The sequence below is a fragment of the Sturnira hondurensis genome, unplaced genomic scaffold (genome assembly GCF_014824575.4).
Source record: "Sturnira hondurensis isolate 20B ecotype Veracruz unplaced genomic scaffold, ASM1482457v3 Scaffold0022305, whole genome shotgun sequence".
NCBI classification, from domain to species: domain Eukaryota; kingdom Metazoa; phylum Chordata; class Mammalia; order Chiroptera; family Phyllostomidae; genus Sturnira; species Sturnira hondurensis.
The window spans coordinates 2299040-2320780 of NW_028094936.1; the positions used below are offsets into that span (position 1 = coordinate 2299040).

At 38.7% G+C, this 21741-nt stretch overlaps 1 protein-coding gene across 2 annotated transcripts in view; it reads left to right on the forward strand.

Moving 5' to 3' along the window:
• Positions 1-1668: 1668 nt before the first annotated feature.
• Positions 1669-21741, forward strand: part of BLVRA (biliverdin reductase A) — a 212587-nt gene continuing 192514 nt past the window's right edge. For both annotated transcript variants that reach the window (XM_037035394.1, XM_037035395.1), the window contains exon 1: positions 1669-1782. The gene's annotated coding sequence lies outside the window, so the exon portion shown is untranslated. The remainder of the gene's footprint in view (positions 1783-21741) is intronic.

Here is a 21741-nt window from a genome sequence, read left to right on the forward strand (position 1 = left end):
CAGATGGAAAAAAACAAGAATAACGATTCTATTCATGCGTGGAAAATAAAACAAAAAACAAATGAACAAAAATAAGCAAATAAAAAAAACTCATTCACACAGACAACAGTATGGTGGGTACCTGAGGAGAGGAAGGTGGGGGAGGTAGAAGACTATAAAGGGGGTCAAATATATGGTGATGGAAGGAGACTTGATTTTGAATGGTAAACAATACAATATACAGATGATGTATGATATAATTGTACACCTGAAATCTATATAATTTACTAACTGATATCACCCCAATTAAATTAAATAAATAAATTTAAAAATATGTTGTATTATAATATAGTACACTTGATACTTAATCTTACTAATCAATGTCATCCATCATTTAGTTAAAGTAAATTTTAAAAAACACTGAAGAAAGCTATAATAGAAAAGAAATAATGTGATGAGAACTGAGAAGTCTCTCACTTGTAATTACTTTAAGTGTAAACATATTAAATTTTATCATCAAAAGACAGAGATTGTAAGAATGGATAAAAACACAGGATCCAACTATATGCTATCTACAAGAGACTCACTTGAGATCCAAACACCAACAGGTTGAAAATGAAAGGAATGAAATATTGTCAATGCAAATAGTAACCAAAAGAGAACAAATGTGGCTATATCAGTCAAAATAGACTTCAAATTAAAAATTTTTGTAAGAGACAAAATGAGGCATGATATACTAACAAAGGTTCAATATAGCAAAAGATATAACAAATACAAACATTTACCCACCACCTAGTAGCAAACCACCAAAAAATGTGAAGCAAAACTGACAGAGCAGAAGAAAGAAACAGTTCTACAATAGTAATTGGGGACTTCAATACCTCACTCTCCCTCTCTCTTCCCCACCTCCCTCTGTCTCTAAAATCAAAACAGGTCCTCCAGTGAGGGTTAAAAGAAGAAAAAAAATAGAGGGGTTGGAAGGTAAGAGAACAGTTAGCCTATTAATAGCTGTGAGCCAGCTCTCACAAGTCTTTCACATTCATATGTATTTGTTGGAATTTAGTAATTTTCAGATGGCTATGTCTGTGATTATCCAAAAGAGAGAACATCCAGGTAGCTTGCAACCCTAGGAGCCTCCACTTCTTTGCACATGAACTTTACCATTGTGTTGTGAACTCCGCTGCTTCTATCCCAGAACTAGCCCTACTTCACCGTCTCCTTTCCCCTTTTCTATAACTGATGTAAATTTCTTCAGAACAGCTTGCATATTTCTCCCCACTACTTGATGTATAAAAACGCTTGCAAAACTCTTAGATGTTGGATATGTCTTTTCTGCCTAGCCATGTTGCTGATAATTTAGACTGCATGCCTCAGGACCAATCTTCTCTTTTCGTCAGCAATGGTCCAGACCTTTCTTTTAAAAAACTTTCGGCCCTAAGAGTTAAAAATTTTGTTGTTTAATACGCTCACTACCACCCACTGCTGCCAAGCAGGGCACATAGACAGGGGCAGGGGCACAGCTACAAACAAGACCCTGCCATGCTGACCAGCTCTGGGAGTCCCCTGAGCACGGAGCTAGGCCCGCCTTCCCACAAAGGGATGTGAGGCAAGATCCCTTCCCTTCATAGGTTCCCTGCTTTCTCTTTTCACTTCTGCTGTCCTTGGTCTGCAGCCCCACCTCCTCCATCTACGCTGCCAATCCCTGTTGGTTCCCGGCTCCCGGCTTCCGGCTCCGTCTAGTAGCCCAGCAGCGGTGGAACCTGGAAGCTGCTGGAAAAACCTGAGCTTTGTGCCCAGCGTCAGGTAAGTCAAGTGCAGGAGAGTGGGGGTCGCTTGCGACTTTTATAAAACCCTCCTGCAGGAGCTTGAAAATGCAGCAGGAGACTGGCGCTTCTAGGCCAGGTCTGGGCCTCGGCCTGAACTCCCTGGCTCAGCCTCAGCCCTGTCCACCTCGCTCTGCCTGGGCCTGGCGGTCAGGGATCAAGACGTGCTGCCGCAGGGAAACGCTTTCTAAAGTAAACCCAAGACAAACTATTTAAAAAATTAAATCTGTACTTCATATACAAAATGTTACAGTTTCGGTTCTGCTGCTGCGTCCTTTGGCGTAGGCAGTCTAGGCGGTTGTCTTTGATGAGTGGCTGGTTCTACGGAGGCGTCTCCAATTTAAGGTGCGGGCTAAGCTCAGGGAATATAAGAATATGCCAGGGAGTTTGGGGGTTCTACTCTTTTGGTAAGTAGACCCGAGTAAGACATCTCTCCTGGCTTCAGTTTTGTATTTGGAAACTGGAAAATATTAGGTATTTCACAGACGTTGTTGCGAGTGTTTACGTAAACTAAGTGCACTCCAGTAAAAACTGAGGCTGAGCTCCCAGCAGCAACAGGGTTTTTACACACATATTTCAAGTTACTGCTACCCTGAAATATACCAGAGAGAAATTAAGGTAGTTTACAACAGAACCACATAGAATTGTAATAAAGAAATATAAAAAATATAAGTAGATATTGGGAGCAGAGACAGTTTAAGAATAGTAGATAATTGGGTGGAAAGAAAGTGTATCGGTGCTATCAATAGAACTCTATGATAATGAGAATGTTTTATATTTCATTAACTTAAAATTTATTTATTTATTTATTTTTAATTAAAAAAAATTATTTATTTAATTGTTGTTAAAGTACAGTTTTCTGTCTTTTACTCCCATCCCAGCCCACCACCCCAGTCCTCCCCACCTCCCTCCCATTTCCACCACCCTTAGTTTTTGTCCATGTGTCCTTTATACTAGTTCCAGTAAGCCTTTCCATTTTCACCTGAAATTCGCTCCCCTCTCCCCTCTGGTCATTGTCAGCCTGTTCTCTATTTGAGTGCCTTTAGTTATATTTTGCTTGCTTGTTTGTTTTATTGTTTAAATTGCTGTTAAAGGTGAGATTGTTTTGTTTGTTTGTTTGAGATTGCTTGTTTTGTTGTTTAGATTGCTATTTGTCTTTCACAGCCCAGCTGATTGCACTCAGCATAATGCTTTCCAGTTCCATCCATGCTGTTGCAAAGGGTAGGAGCTCCTTCTTCTTTCTGCTGCATAGAATTCCATTGTGTAAATGTACCACAGTTTTTGGATCCATTCATTTACTGATGGACACATAGGTTGCTTCCAACTCTTGGCTATTGTAAATTGTGCTGCTATGAACATTGGTGAGCATAGGTTCTTCTGGATTGGTGTTTGAGGGTTCTTAGGATATAATCCTACCACTGGAATTGCGGGGTTAAAGGGCATGTTCATTTTTAGTTTTCTTAGAAAATTCCATATGTTTTCCATAGTGGTTGTACCAGTCTGCAATCCCACCAACAGTGAACTAGGGTCCCCTTTTCCCTACAACCTTTCCAGCACTTGTTTGTTTCTTTGTTTATGATGTCCATTCTGACTGGTGTAAAGTGGTATCTCATTGTGGTTTTAATTTGCATCTCTCTGATAGCTAGTGGTACTGAGCATCTTTTCATGTGTCTCTGGATCCTCTGTATGTCCTCCTTGGAGAAGTGTCTGTTCATTCTTTGCCCACTTTTTATTTTATTTTTTGTGAATAAATTTGACACTTCTCTTTTATTGTTGTTCAGTTATAGTTGTCCCACCTTTTTCTCCATTGCTCACCCCTACCCCTGCCCCCCAGAGTCAATCCTTCCCATTGTCCATGTCCATGAGTCCTCTATTCATGTTCCTTTGCTTGTCCCTTCCCTTTCTTTTCCCCATTACCGCCCCCCCTCCTCCTCCCCTTTGGTCATTGTCAATTTGTTCTTTACTTCCAAGTCTCTAATTCTGTTTTGCTCATTTGTTTGTTTTGTTGATTAGGTTCCACTTATAGGTGAAATCATATGATATTTGTGTTTCACCACCTGGCTTATTTTGCTTAGCATAATGCTATCCAGTTCTATCCATGCTGTAGTGAAGGATAGGGGCTCCTTTCTTTCTGCTGTGTAGAATTCCACTGTGTAAATGTACCAGAGTTTTTTGATTCACTCATTTACTGACAGTCACTTAGGCTGTTTCCAGCACTTGGCTATTGTAAATAATGCTGCTTTGAACATTGGGGTGCGTAGGTTCTTTTGAACTGGTGTTTCAGGGTTCTCGGGGTATAGTCCCAGATGTGGGATTGCTAGATTGAAAGATAGTTCCATCTTTAGTTTTTGAGGAAATCCCATACTGTTTTCCACAGTGGCTGCACCAGTCTGCATTCCCACCAACAGTGCACTAGGGTTCCATTTCTCCAAATTCTTGTCAGCACTATTTCTGCTTTCTTGTTTGTATCTTCCTTTATTTTGGCAGCTTATGACATTCTGCCACTGTAGAAATAATGCTTTGGAACTCTAAACTGTCATGCATTTGGTAATAAATAACCCAAGGGGAAACAAAAATAGGAGTAGTACCTACTAAGCATAATACTAAATTACAAATAGTTAATTTATGCATACATGTTTAAATATGCAAATATGCTGCAATGGATAATTAATTTATTCTTTTTTAAAAATAATATTGTTCAAGTACAGTTTTCTGTCTTATATTCCCAGCCCTGCTCACCCCCGCCCCATGCTCCCCACCTCCCTCCCATTTCCACCCCCCTCCTTAGTTGTTGTCCATGTGTCCTTTATACTTGTTCCTGTGAGTGCTTCCCCTTTTGCCCTGTGATTCTCTCCCCTCTCCCCTTTGGTTCCTGTCAGCCTGTTCTCTATTTCAGTGTCTTTGGTCCTATTTCGCTTGCTTGTTTGTTTTGTTGTTTAGGTTCCTGTTAAAGGTGAGATCGTATGGTATTTGTCTTTCACCACCTGGCTTATTTCACTCAGCATAATGCTTTCCAGTTCCATCCATGATGTTGCAAAGGGTAGGAGCTCTTTCTTTCTGCTGCATAGAATTCCATTGTGTAAATGTACCATAGTTTTTTGATCCATTCATTTACTGATGGGCATCTAGGTTGCTTCCAACTCTTGGCTATTGTAAATTGTGCTGCTATGAACATTGGTGTGCCTAGGTTCTTTTTTTTTTTTTGCCTATGTTCTTTTGGATTGGTGTTTCAGGGTTCTTAGGATATACACCTAACAGTGGAATTGCTGGGTCAAAGGGTATGTTCATTTTTAGTTTTCTTAGAAAATTCCACACTGTTTTCCAGTGGTTGTAGCAGTCTGCAGTCCCACCAACAGTGAACTAGGGTCCCCTTTTCCCCACAACCTCTCCAACATTTCTTGTTTGTTGCTTTGTTTATGATAGCCATTCTGACCGGTGTAAAGTGGTTTCTCATTGTGGTTTTAATTTGCATCTCTCTGATAGCTAGTGGTATTGAGCATCTTTTCATGTGTCTCTGGATCCTCTGTATGTCCTCCTTGGAGAAGTGTCTGTTCAAGTTCTTTGCCCATTATTTAAGTGGGTTGCTTTTCTTCTTTGAGTGGAGTTGTGTAATTTCTTCATATATTTTGGATATTAAACCCTTGTCTGAGATATCATTGGCAAATATGTTTCCCCATATAGTTGATTCTCTTTTTATTTTAATACTGTTTTCTTTAGCCCTGCAGAAGATTTTTTATTTTGATGAGATCCCATTTTTTTCTTCTTTCCACTGTGTCCTTGCTCCAGGGGACATATCAATAAAAATGTTGCTGCATGAAATATAAGAGACTTTCCTGCCAATGTTCTCCTCTAGGACTTTAATGGTGTCACAACTTATATTTAAGTCTTTAATCCACCTTGAATTTACTTTGCTGTATGGTGTAAGTCGGTGCTCAAGTTTAATTTTTTTTTTAACGTAGCTGTCCAGTTCTCCCAGCACCATTTGCTGAAGAGGCTATTTTTACTCCATTTTATGTTGCTGCCCCCTTTGTCAAATATTAATAGACCTTAGAGACTTGGGTTTATTTCTGGGCTCTCTGTTCTGTTCCATTGGTCTATGTGCCTATTTTTATGCCAGTACCAGGTTGTTTTTATTACAGTGGCCTTGTAATACAGTTTGGTATCAGGTATTGTGATCCCTCCTCCTTTGCACTTCTTTCTCAAAATTGCAGCTGCTATTTGGGGTCATTTATGGTTCCACATAAATTTTTGAAGTGTTTCTTCTATGTCTGTGAAATACGCCATTGGTACTTTAATAGGTGGTGTAATGAATTTGTAAATTGCTTTGTGTAGTATGGACATTTTGATGATGTTAATTCTTCCAATCCATGAACACGGTATATGTTTCCATTTGTTTGTGTCTTCCTTGATTTCTTTCTTCAGTGTTGTGTAGTTTTCTGCATACAGGTCTTTAACCTCCTTGGTTAGGTTTATCTCTAGGTATTTTATTTTTCTTGTTGCTATATTGAATGGGATTTTTTTCTTGATTTCTGCTTCTGCTGTTTCATTGTTAGTATACAAAAATGCCTTTGATTTCTGGATATGGACTTTGAATCCTGCTGTTTTGCCAAATTCATTTATTAGTTCGAGCAGTTTTTAGGTGGAGTCTATAGGATTTTCCATGTACACAATCATGTCATCTGCAAACAATGACAGTTTTGTTTCCTCCTTTCCAATTTGGATGCCTTTTATTTCCTTTTCTTGTCTAATTGCTGAGGCTAAAACTTACAATACTGTATTGAATAGAAGTGGTGAAAGTGGACAACCTTGTCTTGTTCCTGATCTTAGTGGAAAAGCTTTTAGTTTTTGCCTATTGAGTATGATATTGGCTATAGGTCTCTCATATATGGCCTTTATTATATTGATAAATGCTCCCTCTATTCCCACTTTGCTGAGTGTTTTTGTCATAAATGGGTATATATCTTATCAAAATCTTTTTCAGCATCTATTGATATGATCATGTGTTTTTTTCTTTGCTTTTGTGTATGTGATGTATTACATTTACTGATTTTTGAATATTGAACCATCCTTCTATCCCTGGAATGAATCCCACTTGGTCATGGTATATGATCTTTTTAATGTATTGTTGAATGTGGTTTGCCAATATTTTGTTGAGGATTTTAGCATCTATGTTGGGTCTTTAACTACTTTTGGAATTAGGGTGATGCTGGCTTCATAAAAAAAGTTTGGGAGTCTTTCATCATTTTGGATTTTTTGGAATAGTCTCTGAAGAATAGGGGTGAGCTCTTCTTTAAATGCTTTGCAGAATTCTTCTGTGAAACCATCTGGTCTAGGGCTTTGTGTGATGGGACATTTTTGATTACTGCTTCAGTTTCATTTGCTGTTATTGGTCTCTTCAGGCTTTCTGCTTTTTCATTGAGTTTAGGAAGATTATATTTTTCTAGAAATTTGTTTATTTCACCTAGGTTTACAAATTTCTTGGTATACAGTTCTTCATAGTAATTTCTTACAATCCTTTGTATTTCTGTGGTGTCAGTTGTAATCTCTCTTTCATTTGTCATTGAGTTTATTTGGATCGTTTCTCTTCTTGTCTTGATGAGCCTGCTTAAAGGCTTGTCTATTTTATCTTTTCAAAAAACCAGCTCCTAGATTCATTCATCCTTAGAATTGTGCTTTTATTCTCTATGTCATTTAATTCTGCTCTGTTCTTGATTATTTCCTTCCTTCTACTTGCTCTGGGTATCTTTGTTGTTTTTCCTCAAGTTCTTGTGGAAGTAGGGTTAGGTTGTTTGTTTGAAATGTTTCTATCTTTTTTAGGTAGGCCTGTATTGGTATGAATTTCCCTCTCTGGACTGCCTTTGCTGTGTCCCATAAGTTTTGGGTTGTTGTAAGTTCATTTTCATTTGTTCCCAGAAACTTTTTGATTTCTTTCCTAATTTTATTCTTGAGCCATTCATTATTTGATAGCATGCTATTCAATCTCCATGATTTTGAGTGTTTTGGGTTTTTTCCTTTGGGGTTGGTTTTTAGGTTCAGTCCTTTGTGGCTAGAGAAAATGCTTGGTATGATTTCAGTTTTCTTGAATTTGTTGAAATTTGTTTTGCATCCTATCATATGGTCTATCTTTGAAAATGTTCCATGTTCATGTGAAAAAATGTGTATATAGCTTCTTTGAGATGAAGGGTTGTATATATATCAGTTAAGTCCATTTCATCTAGGGCGTTGTTCAGTGCCGCAATATCTTTGTTGATATTTTGTTTGGAAGATCTGTCCATTTTTTACGGTGGGGTGTTAAAATCCCCTACTATAATTGTGTTGATTGTGTTGCTGTCAGTATCTTTCTTGAAGTCCTCTAAGAATTTTTTTATACATTTGGGTGCTCGTACTTTGGGTGCATATATATATTTACAATGTTTATGTCTTCTTGGTGGATTCTTCCCTTAAGTATTATGAAGTGACTTAATTATGAGAGACTTCTGGGTCTCTCTTTATAGCTCTTTTTTTGATGTTTATTTTGTCTGATATGAGTATTGCTATCTGGCTTTCTTTCCCTTTCTGTTTGCTTAGAAAATATGTTTTCAGCCCTTCACTTGTAGGTCTTTTGTCCTGAGGTGGGTGTCTTGTAGGCAGCACATGTGTGGGTCATGCTTTCTTATACATTCAGCTATTCTATGTCTTTTGATTGGAGCATTTATGTTTATGGTTTTTATCGAAAGGTACTTATTTAATGCCATTTTGGTACCTTTGTTCCTCTCTCTCTTTTCCTGCCTTTCCTTAAAGAAGTCTGTTTAGCATCTCTTACACAGCCAGTTTGGTGGAGGTGTATTCTTTTAGACTTCTTTTTTCATGGAAGCTCTTTTTTTGCCTTCTATCTTGATGAAGAGCCTTGCTGGGTAAAGTAGCCTAGGTTGCAGGCCTCTGGTTCTCATCACTTACAGTATTTCTCGCCATTCTCTTCTTGCTTCAAGCGTTACCATTGAAAAGTCCGCAGCTAACCTTATTGGGGCTCCCTTGTATGTTACTTTTTGTTTCTCCCTTGCTGCCTTTAAGATTCTCTCTTTGCCTTGGAATTTTGCCATTTTAATGATGATGTGTCTTGAAGTGGGCCTCTTTGGGTTCCTCTTGATTGGGACTCTCTGTGCTTCCTGGAGTTGTGTGACTTTTTCTCTCATCAAATTAGGGAAATTTTCCATCATTACATTTTTAATTAGGTTTTCTATCCCTTGCTTTTCTTCTTCTTCTCTGTCTGGTATCCCTATTATTCAGATATTATTATGTCTCATAGTCTTGCATTTCTCTTAATTCCTCTTCATTCTTTCTGAGCCTATTTTCCTTTTCTTGCTCTTTCTGTGCGTTTTTTTCTAGTTTGTCCTGCAACTTGCAGGATGCAAGTTGATCCGATCTTCTGTTTCATTAATCCTGCTTTTGACTCTTTCCACTGTGTTCTTCAGGTCAGAAATTGTATTCTTCATTTCCTTTCGGCCCTTGATGATAGTTTCTTTTTCCTTTTTCATTTTGATATAGTTTGCAGTAAGTTCATTGTAGTTCCCCTGTAGTTTCTGGTAGCACATTGGAAGCTCTTTTAACTACCTGATTACCAGTGCTTTGAATTCAATATCTGATAGTTGACTTTCTTCTATTTCATCTAGCATTCTTTCTGAGATTTCCTTTTTTCTTTTTTTTGAAGATTGTTTCTATGCCTTCCCATTGTTTGTGAGACTCTTTTTGTTAGCTTCAGCTTCTTAAAGTGATTTGTTCTGGCTTCCTGGGTTTATCGTGTGAACATCTGTGGTATAATACCTGTGATTTAGTGTTATAGTCTCCTTGATGTCCTCAGTTCACTGGTGTTGGGGTGTCGTTTATGTTGGCTCTGTGTTTATCTTTGGGTTTTGATTGTTTTGGGGTCTTTCTTTTGTGGCTCCTTCCCACCAACTGGTTAGCTGATGGTCCCTCTGTCTACCATATCTTGTAATTTGTTGTGCTGGTGAGGGCAGGTTGTGTTGAACTAGTTCTTTCATGTATACAGGGTTTTGAGGATTCTCTTTTGCTCTTGTTCACTGGTTTGTACTGGGTAATTTCTTCACTATATACTTGTATTTCCAGATATGTCCTGGATTGAGGTTTGTGTGGTTTCCACTCCCTCCTTCGCCTTCTTGTGTTGTTATCTGTTGGTGGTTCCTTTGTTGTTGGGTTTCCTGTTCCATTGTGTATCCTGATGTTCACAACTTCCACCTACTCTTTTTTTATGTGTGATCAGTTGGAGGGGAAGGCAAAGTGGTTTATGACAGCAGGAGAGTATTCTATGATATTTACAGTAGTAGCTGGTGGAGAAGAGATAGGAGACCTTCAGGTTATGTATAGTGTTTACCGTAATCTTCAACCCAACTAGCCACTTTTAAGAAGGGATGGACGGAAGATAAGACTCTTGTTGTTGAGGGAAGGCTTGTGAGTTGGATCTAGAAAGCAGTGAGGTTGTGGGAGGTCAGATTCTGAGGTAAGGTGAGAGTAAAGGGTAGTAAATAGTTGTCCTATGTGAGAGAATAGAGTTAACCACTACAGTAATAGAGTTCAGGAAACTCTGGAGTGGTCTAAGATTCGGGAGGGGTGTTGTGAGGTATTTACAATTATACAGAACAGCTATTATTTACACTGATATTAGAACAACAATCATATGGCAGACTCTATATGATGTGGATGACATGAATAGTGGGTATAGAACTTTGAGTAGTGTGCTAAAGGAACACAATTGACGTGAAAGACAGTAAATTAGCAATACATTGTGGAAGAGAGAACAGGGGAAACCTGTCAAGTTTAACCTGTCAATTGAAACCTGTCAATATAACCAGCCAAGGCAAAGACTATACAGAAAGAGGAGGAATACAAAGATACTATTAAAATGAAAAATGTAAGAATAATGAAAAAAGTAAAGAAATATGCATGCAGCAACGTGTAGCTTTTCTGCTATAGGAAAGTGAAATTTGTCCTGTCTGTAGTGTTGGGATGCCCCCTCTTTGGGTCCAACTCTTGTCTCTTCACAGTTGCAAGTTGTTTTTCTCATTTGTGGGTAAAAGAAAAAAAAGGGCAGGAGAAGGGAGGAGGAAGCAATAGGTTTAGAAAAAAGGAAGAAGGAATAAAACTAGAAAGAAGGAAAGAGAGGAAAAGGATACACAGCATACACAATAATAATTGTGTATAATAATTTTAATAATAAAATTAAAAAGTAAAACATTACTTAAAAAAACAAAGAAAAATAAAAAAAAACATTTATTGTTGGTTTTAAACCATTTTTTCTGGTCTCACTGGCTGCAGCAGGCTGAGGGGTGATTGGTGTTGCCTTTCTCCCTTCCCGATGTGTACTCCGCGGTCCTGGGACCATTCTCCCAAGAGCCAGTCTGTCACCTCTCCCTAGCTCCCCATACAGCAGACTCAGGACTTCTTCATAGCATTCTTTCCCCCGGGGTCATTGCCGTGGGCTGGGGTGTGGGCGCCTGTGCCCGGCCAGGTTGCCTGGGTTCTGGGAGTTTGAGCACGAATCCTTCCCAGTGCTATGGGGGAACACAAGGCCTTCTGCCCAACCTGGGGTCATTGCCAGGCTGGGTGGGGAGTTGGCTGAGCGGCTGTGGCAGGAGGATCCTTCAAACAGTTTACTTTTTGAGAAATTCCTCCTAATCAAACCTGCCGGTCAGTACAGCCCAATTCTCCAGCCAGATGGGTAACTATTGGAGACAGAGCCTGACACTGTGCCTCTCAATTCTCCCAAGCCAACGACCACAGACTCCTCGGGTGATCATGGCCCTTGTGTGTTTGCCTCTTTGTCCTTATTCCCCTCTCTGCAACTTCAAGCAACCAGGTCTCTCCTGGTGTTGCCCAAACTCTGCTAGGCCAGGGAGGGAAGGAGCTGATGCCCTGGCTCTCTCCCAAGGACCCTGTGGCAGGCCAGGGCTCCCAAGGAGTTCATGGTAGACCTGCCAGGTGTCGGACACAGACCCAGGTTGCTGCCACTCCTTTCTCAGCACTGGTCCCTGGGACCCTACTGTCCTGCAGCCTCTTGCCATCTGGTTTTTCAGTGTCCGCTACAATTTCTGGTCTCTTATTTTCATATATGCTGTGGTACTGTTGGCTGTTTGCTCTGTTCTTCTGTAGATTAGCCAGGTTTTTTTCTCATGTATAGGGGGATGTGGAATCCACTCCGTCCTATTCCGTTGCCATCTTCCCACTTCTCATTAACTTAACATTTAAATATCACATCTCTAGTGGCTATCTTATAGGACAGTTCATGTCTACATTGTTTGTAGTTAAGTCTCAAATTTGTCTCTTGAAAGATAAACTTGATCAGTTGCATAGTTCTTACCATTTGAAAATAAGTCATACTGGCATCATCATTCATCCCTCAAATATTAATGGCCTTGAAGGAAGCAGAGCTGTACGTGGTAATCATCTGTAAGGGAAATTGCTCTGAGTTTCATTATTAGAGCCCCTGGGTATATTGTTAGGCGAATATCTATTTCAGTTGACAAATTGGGGCTGGAAGGGATGGGATCAATGATATGGCATAATTTATAACTTTTTTAGAGTTTAATTATTAATACAAATGTTAACCTTTACAGGAAAATTAAAAATATATGCAAAAAGAAACTCCGAGACATAATTACTGTTAATATTTTGATGTATATATTTCCAGACTTTTGTCCCATGTAATCTTTTCACTTCCCTTGCCAGGTCCTAACTTGCAGGAACGTCCATCCTGTGGCGAGGGTGACTATGAATGTGGCCCAACACAAAATTGTAAATTTACTTAAAACATTATAAGACTTTTTTTGTGATTACATGTTGCAGTATATTTAATGTGTGGCCCACAAAAACTCTTCTTTTTCCAGTGTAGCCCAGAGACACCAAAAGGTTGTACACATTTGGAAAGTATCCAGCTTCTTCCATGGAAGGGAAATCCAGTGTGGGGTCTAGGGTCAGTTTACCTTTAACATCAGACCTCACAGGCCAGTGCCTGGCTTCATCTGAGAAGATTACTGTCTTTCTAATACTTTCCCATACTTCTGCCAGTGGCCTGGGTATGGGACTTTGGGGTAATGATTATAGGCATCTGTGAGTATTTTAGAGAAGAGGAAGGTCTGTCATGGCTGTGGTTCATTCTGCAAGATGAGTAATCCAGGGTTTCTCAACCTTGACATAAATTGATATTTAGGGTGGATAACTCTTTGTTATGAGAGGGTTATCCTGTACATTACAGGATATTTAGCAACATTCTTGTTATATTTCCCTTTCTTCACATATTGACACTGGTAAATGTCAGTTGCAAGCCACTGGGTTATTGGGAATCACAAAATTATTGCTGTCATGCTTTAAAGAAATTGATTTTCCAATTTGCATGTGTGAGAGACAGGTCAGCTTATCAATAGCCCACAACCTTGGGACCAACTACATATGGAAGAGAGAGATCAAAAGAGAGGCATCACTTAAGGTGAGGGAAATGTTTAGACCTGGCCTATGAATTTACTGAGATTTTGGTGGTCAGGCATATCATTTAGAATCCCCGCAGGAAGAAGCACAAAAATGAAAATAATTTTTGTGGGAACTGCTTATAGAAGAGTGGGTAGCATTCAGAAAACCAGCAAGTGATGGTGGGGCACCCAGGGAAGACCATCATTGGGGAGCTATCCCCACCCCACTCTGAAGTGGCAAGGAACTAGAGCTGGGGGGGGGGGAGGAAATTGGAGCATTAGAAGAGGGTCTGCCCTCCAGGGCTGCTGTGGTATTGACAGAATGCGCCCATTGCCAGAGCAGCAGCCCAGCAGGATGGGGAGGTGTGGGGTGGGTAAGTACCTCTCTTACCCACCTGTCTGGCCTCTCTCTCCCCTCCTGTTCCCACTGATCTATACTGCCCAAACCCAAGTGAAGAAGCCTTGGGTATGCAGCCTGGGGAGGTCAAACAACCTATTGAGGGTGTGGAAATGGAGTAGGTGGAGAACCTCTGTCAGCAAGTGATCTGATGTCTTCCTGACTCTGCAAAATGAAGGTTTGGGGCTTTCACTTATTAAGGGATACTTTGGCAGTAAAAGGAGATAAACATTGAACATTTGAACATTTTTTGTTCAAAAACAAAAAGTGTTTTTGAAAAATAAAGCACATACACTTGTAGACCACTGCTCTTTCGACCTCTGGTTCTGTTTCATGCAGCAATGCCAGGTCATACTGTTTTAGTTACCACGGGATTGGATTTTTCAGTTCTACTAAGGTATAATTGACCCCACAGATTCTAAGATATTTTACGTGAACAGTGTGACAATAGATGGATACATTGCCAATACCATTGTCAGGGAACTTACCCCTTATGTATTCTTTGAAATTTACAATTTCAGATCTTATGTTCAAGACTTTACATTTTGAGTTAATATTTGTGTCTGGTTTAAGATAGGTATCCAGAGGGTCATTCTGCATGTGGCTATTAGTTTTCCAAATACCATTTATTGAGAAATGATTCTTTCCTGATTTTATATTCATGACTCTTTTGTTAAAAATTAATTGGCCATATATGCATATGTACCTGTGTTTATGCCAACACAATACTGTTTTGACCATTGTAGCTTTGTAATAGAGGTAGAAATCAGGAAATCAGTGGTGCTCTGCTTTGTTCTTTTTCATGATTGCCTTGGCTTTGGGGTCTTTTGTGGTTTTATACAAATTTAAGGATTCCTTTTCTTAGAAGAATGTCATTGGAGTTTGATAGGGATTGCATTGAATTTGTAGATTGCTTTTGGTATTATGAACATTTTAATAACATGAGCTCTTCTACTTCATGAGCACATAATATATTTTTATTTATTTGTTTTCTTAAATTTCTATAATCAGTGTCTTACAGTGTTCAGTATTTAGATATTTCACCTCTTTGGTTAAACTTATTCCTAAACACTTTTTATTGTTGTTGTTCAAATACAGTTGTCTCCAATTTCCTCCCCCCAACTCTCCCATACCCCACCTATCCCCACCTCCAACCCTCAATCCTAACCTCTTAGCTTTGTCCATGTGTCCTTTATACATATTCCTTGATGACCCTTCTGCTATTTTCCCCCATTATCACTTCCCCCTACCCCTTTGGTTACTGTCAGTTTGTTCTTTATTTCAGTGTTTCCAGTTTTATTTTGCTCGATGTTTGTTTAGGTTTCACTACAGGTGAGATCATATGGTATTTGATTTCACTGCCTGGCTTATTTCACTTACCATAATGCTCTCCAGATCCATCCACACTGTTACAAAGAATAGGATCTCCTTTCTTTATGCTGCATAGTATTCCATTGTGTAAATGTACCATAGTTTTTTTATACTTATTTACTGATGGGCACTAAGGTTGCTTCCAACAATTGGCTGCTTTAAATTGTGCTGCTGTGAACATTGGGGTGCATAGGTTCATATAAATTGGTGTTTCAGGATTCTTAGGGTATAATCCCAGCAGTGAAATTGCTGGGTCATAAGGCAGTTCCATTTTTAGTTTTTGAGGAAATTCCATATGTTATCAACAGTGGGTACAGCAGTCTGCATTCCCATGACAGTGTACTAGGGTTCTCTTTTCTCCACAACCTCACCAGCACTTGTTTCTTGATTTGTTTATGATGACCATTCTGACTGGAGTAAGTAGTATCTTATTGTGGTTTAATTTGCATCTCTCTTCTGCTGGCTAGTGATGCTGAGCATCCTTTCATATGTCTCTGGCCCCTCTGTATGTCCTCCTTGGAGAAGTATCTGTTCAGGTCCTTTGCCCATTTTTTAATTGGGTTGTTTGTCTTCTTGGAGTGGAGTCATGTGAATTCTTTATATATTTTGGAGATCAGACCGTGTCTGAGGTATCATTTGCAAATATATTTTCCCATATGGTTGGTATGCTTTTCATTTTACTGCTGTTTTCTTTAGCCAAGCAGAAGCTTTTTATTTATTTATTTTTTAAAAGATTTTATTTATTTATCTTTAGAGGGTAAGGGAAGGAGAGTAGGAGAGAAATATCAATGTATGGTTGCCTTTCGTGAGTCCCCTGCTGGGAACTGGCCTGCAACCCAGGCGTGTGCCCTGACTGGGAATCAAACCATGATCATGTGGTTCTCAGGCCCACGCTCAATCCACTGAGCTACACCAGCCAGGGCAGAAGCATTTTATTTTGATAAAGTTCTGTTTGTTTATTCTCTCCTTTATGTCCCTTCCTCTAGGGGATATATATTGTGAAAATATTGATGCACGGAGTAGCTGAGATTTTCCTGCCTATGTTCTGCTTTAGAATTTTTATGGTGTCACAACTTATACTTTTCTAACCACCTTGAAATTATCTTTGTGTTTGCTGTAAGTTGGTGTTTGAGTTTCATTTTTTGCATGTAGCTGTCCAGATCTCCCAACACCAATTTGTTGAAGAGGCCATTTTTACTTCATTTTATGCTTCTGCCCCTTTTGTTGAATATTAATTGACCTTAGAGACTTTGGCTTATTTTGGGGCTCTCCGTTCTGTTCCATTGATCCATGTGTCTGTTCTTATGCCAGTACCAAAGTTTTTTTATTACCTTGCGCTTGTAATATAGTTTGATATTAGGTATTGTGATCCCTCCTACTTTGTTCTTCTTTCTCAAAATTGTTGTGGCTATTCGGGGTTGTTTATGGTTCCATATAAATATTGAAATATTTGTTCTATATCTGTGAAATATGTCATTGGTATTTTAATAGGTGTTGCATTGAATCTATTAATTGCTTTGTTTAGTATGGACATTTTGATGATGTTAATTCCTCCAATTCATGAGCATGGTACATGCTTCCATTTGTTTGTGTCTTCCTTAATTTCTTTCTTCAATGTTGCATAGTTTTCTGAGTAAGGGCTTTCACTTCCTTGGTTAGGTTTATTCCTAGATACTTTATTTTTCTTGTTGTTCTAGCAACTTGGGGTTCTTGATTTTGGTTTGTGATATTTTGTTGTTGGTATACAAAAAATGCCTTTGACTTCTGAGTATTGATTTTGTATAACAGTGTTTTGCCAAATTCACTATTAGGTTGAGAGTTTTTTGGAGGCATATATAGGGTTTTGTATATATACTATCATGTCATTTGCAAATAGGGACAATTTTACTTCTTTCCAAATTAGATGCCTTTTATTTCCCTTTTTTGTCTGATTGCTGTGGCTAGGACTTCCAATACTATGTGAGTAAAAATGGTATAAGAGGACATCTTTGTCTTGTGCCTGATCTTAGTGGGAAAGCTTTTAGGTTGTTGGCTGTAGGTTTGTCGTATGTGGCCTTTATTTTGTTGAGGCATGTTCCCTCTACTCACATGTTGCTGAATGTTTTTATTCTAAATGGATGTGTACCTTATCAAGTGGTACCTTTTCAGCATCTATTGACATGATCATGTGACTTTTTTCTTTCCTTTTGTTTATGTGATTTATTACATTTATTGATTTGAGAATATACCATCCTTGTATCCCTGGGGTGAATTTCACTTGATTATGGTGAATGATCTTTTTAATGTGTTGATGGATGCAGTTTGGCAATATCTTGCTGAGGACCTTAGTGTCTATGTTCATCAGTGACATTGGCCTGAAGTTTTTTTTCTTTGATGTGTCTTTATCTGGTTTTGGGATTAGGGCTATGTTGGCTTCATAAAAAGAATTTGGGAGTTTTCCAGATTCTCAGATTTTTTGTAATAGCCTGAGAAAGATAGGGGTTAGCTTTTCCATAAATATTGTGTAAAATTCTCCTGTGAAACCATCAGGTACAGGGCTTTTGTGTGCCAGGTGTTTTTTGATTACTGCTTCAATATCTGTTAATGGTCTGCTCAGGCTTTCTGCTTCTTCTTCATTCAGCATTGAAAGATTATATTTTTCTAGAAATTTCTTCTTTCCCCATGGTTTTCAAATTTCTTGACATACAATTATTTATAGGAATTTCTTACAATCCTTTGTATTTCTGTTGTATCAGTTGCAATGTCTCCTCTTTCATTTCTGGTTTTATTTATTTGGGTCCTTTCTATTTTTTTCTTGATGAGTGTGTTGACAGCTTCCTGATTTTTTTCAAAGAACCAGCTCCTGGATTTATTGATCCTTTAAATTGTGCTTTTAGTCTCTGTGCCATTTAATTCTGCTCTGATTTTGGTTATTTCCTTCATTCTACTTGCTTTGGGATTGTTGTTGTTCTTCCAGTTCTTGGAGATGTAGGGTTAGGTTTTTTATTTGAAATATTTTTATCTTTTTTAGGCATGGCTGTATCAATGTGAACTTCCCTCTTAGTACTGCCTTCGCTGTGTCCCATAAGTTTTGCACTATTATGTTTTCATTTTTATTTCTTTTCAGTAACATTTTGATTTCTTCCTTGATCTCATTATTAACCCATTCATTGTTCAATATCATACTCTTCAATCTTTATGAAATTGAGTATTTTGAGTTTTTTCCTTGAGGTTGGTTTCTAGTTTCAGGTCCTTTTGGTTGGAAGAAATGCTTGATATTATTTCATTTTTCTTGAATTTGTTGAGGGTTGTTTTGTGTTCTATCTTGTGGTCTTCCTTTGAAAATGTTCCATGTGCATTTGAAAAAAAACATGTAGTTTGCTTCTTTGGGATGAAAGGTTCTATATATATCAGTTAAATACGTTTGATCTAGGGCATTGTTCAATGCAGCATTATTCTTGTTGACATTTTGTTTAGAAGATCTGTCCATTTCTGACTGTGGGGTGTTAAAATCCCCTACTATAATTGTGTTGTTGTCAATATCATTCTTGAAGTCCTCCAGGATTTTCCTTATATATTGGGTGCTCCTGTGTTGGGTGCATTTATGTTCACATATTTTATATCTTGTTGATGGATTCTTCCCTTGAGTATTATGAAGTACCCTTCAGTGTTTCTTTTTATAGCCTTTGTTTTGAAGTCTGTAAGGTCTCATATAAGCATTGCTACCCAAGATTTCTTTTTTCCTGCCCATTTGGTGGGAATAATATCCCAGTCCTTTACTTTCAGTTTATGTAGGTCTTTTTTTCTAAAGTTGGTCACTTTGTAGGCAGTGTATGTGCAGGTTGTTTTCTTATCCATTCAGCTACCCTATGTCTCTTGATTGGAGCATGGATCCATTAACTTTTAAGGTTATTATTGATAGGTGCATATTCATCCCCCCGCCTCTTTGTACTTGTGTTTCTCTCTGTCTCACTTTTTTTCTTCCTCTTTTTAAAGCCGTCACTTTAGTACAGGGGGTCAAACTCATTTTCACCGTGGGCTACATCAGCCTTGTGGTTGCCTTCAAAGGCCTGAATATAATTTTAGAACTGTATAAATGTATCTACTCCTTTTCTGTTAAGGAGTTGAAATTACATTCAATCCTTTGAAGGCAACGGTGAAACTGATGTGGCCCCCAGTCAAAATGAGTTTGACACCCCTGCTTTAGCATGTGTTGCAGTGCTGGTTTTGTGGAGGTGTATTCTTTCAGTCTGCTTTGTCTGGGAAACTCCTTATTTCAGTTTATATTTTAATTTAGTTTAATTTAATTTAGTGCTTTGCTTGGTAGAGTAGTCTTGGTTGCAGGCCTTTGCTTTTCGTTACTTGGAATACTTCTTGCATGTGTCTTCTGGCTTGTAGTATTTCTGTGGAGAAATCATCTGCTAGCCTTATTGGAATTCCTTCGAATGTTACTTCTTGTTTCTCCCTTGCTGCTTTTAAGATTCTCTCTTTGTCTTTAAAGCTGGGTGTTTTAATTATGATTTGTCTTGGGATAGGCCTCTGAGTTCTTCTTGATTGGGACCCTCTATAATTCCTGAATTTGTGTGGATTATCCCATTCCGGGTTAGGGAAGTTTTCTGTCATTATTTTTTGAAAAAGGGTTTCTATCCCTTGCTCCTTTTCTTCTCCTTCTGGTATTCGTATGATGCAAATGTTGTTGCTTTTCATGTTATCTTGCAGTTCCCTTAAGCTAACTTCATATTTTTTTATCTGTTTCATGCTGCTGCTCACCTGGATGATTCTTTCCATCTTGTCTTCCACTTTACTAATTTGGTTTTTCTGCTTTATCCAGCCTGCTTATAATTCCTTGTAGTGTATTTTTCATTTCAGAAATTATGTTCTTCATTTCTTATTCATTCTTGGTTATAGTTTCTCTTTCCTTTTTCATAGTGTTGTAGTTCCTTCTCACTTCCTTGTAGTTGCCTGTCAGTTCCATGAACATCCTTACAACCATTGTTTTGAATTCTATATCTGATAGTTTGCTTACCTCCATTTCATTTAGCTCTTTTGCTAGGGAGTCTCGCATTCCTTTTGACTTCAGGTTCTTTTTTTGTCTCCCCATTTTAGGTGAATCTTTTTGTTTGTTTCACTGATTACCAATGCACTGCTTTGCTAGCTATCTTTGTAGGATGAGCTTCTCTGGTTGCAATTCTGTGGAACTCAGTGGTGTGGCCTCTTTGATCTAGTCTGTATGCTTTTGGGTTTCCCTTTCTTCTGTTTGTGTGGCTCTCTTATTGTACTTGAGATTTACCTGTTTTTGTCTCCTTGTTGGTGGGTTCTCCCCTCCAGTGGCTTTAGTGGTATTCACAGCTCCCACTTTGTTTTGCGTATAATCAGGAGCAGGATGAAGGTGAAATTGAGTAAGACAGCAGGAGAGTATTCTATGGGATTTAAAGTACTAACAGGTAGAGAATAGTTAGGAGATCTGTTGGAGAAATACAGTGATTATGATATTTCACCCAGTTTGCCACTTTTTATAAAAGGAGAAAAAGAAGGCTTGTTAGAAGGGAAAAAGAATGTGAGCTGACTTTAGAAAACAGAACATTTATGCACGGTTAGATGGTGAGATATAGTGAGAGTAATAGATAGAAACTAGTCATAGTGTGTGAGAGAATAAAGTTAACCACAACAGTAATAAAGCTGAGGAAGATGGTGAAATGGATTAAGACCAGGGTAGGTTACTGTGTGGGATTTGGGATAAGAATAATATGATATGGAATATATAATCTGAATAAAAAGAATAAAAAGTAAAAGACCAAGAATAGTGTGTTATTTGAGTGTGTTATATGAGTGAAGTGAAAGAAGAAAAATTAAAATGCAATATGAAAGAGAAAATAAAACCAATGAAACAATGAAATCAAATAAACAAAATTTAAAAAACTAAACGGAAAGAAGACATAAAAATATAATAAAATAAGTAAAATGCAAATTCTGAAGGCTAGCAAAGTGAAATTTGTGTCTGCTGTTGGTGTTCACTTTCTCACTTCTTTCTGTATCTGTCTTTGTTCTTTTCACAGCTATAGGTCTCATTGTGTTACACTTAAAGAAAGAAAAAGCCTCCTGTTGACTTTAACCTGCCAAGCAGGTTTTGCTGGTCTTCCTGAATCCTTGTTGAGTGGAGTTGGGCTCCATTTTTTTCCTTTCTTGTGGTTCAGAGAGGAAGGGGGCTCAGTATGGGCTACAGTAATCATAGATGACCAGTTTCTGACCCAGGCCTGCAGAGCACTGCGTGGTCCACACTGTTTACTCTGTGCATATGTGCCAGGCCGGCACCTATAATCCACTTTGTTCTGCAACCCTTTGATTAGTCCTTGAGGTGCCCTGAATGGAAGCAAATAGCCTACCCCACCCGCTTCACTGGTCCGGGGACACTGCTTACAAGAGGTCCTGGCACAGTGGCTGAGAGCTTGTTTTGAGTGAATTCCCCTTGGTGCAGCCAGCTGTTTCTAACAAGTGCTGCCTTTCCACACAAACCAACTCTCTGACCAGTCCAGAGACTATCTAGGTTATGGCCAGTTGTGGCCCATCTCTTCTCCCATCTCTAGGTATCAGCTGGCTCCCCAGTTTCTCTGGTACTGTCCCTCCCTGCGACCAGAGTCCCCGCTGGAGTACTCTGCCACCTGTGTGTCTCTTACTGTGTCTTTATTCCCCCAGCAGCCATAAGCCTTCAGGTCTCTCCTGTCATGTGTCTGTGACT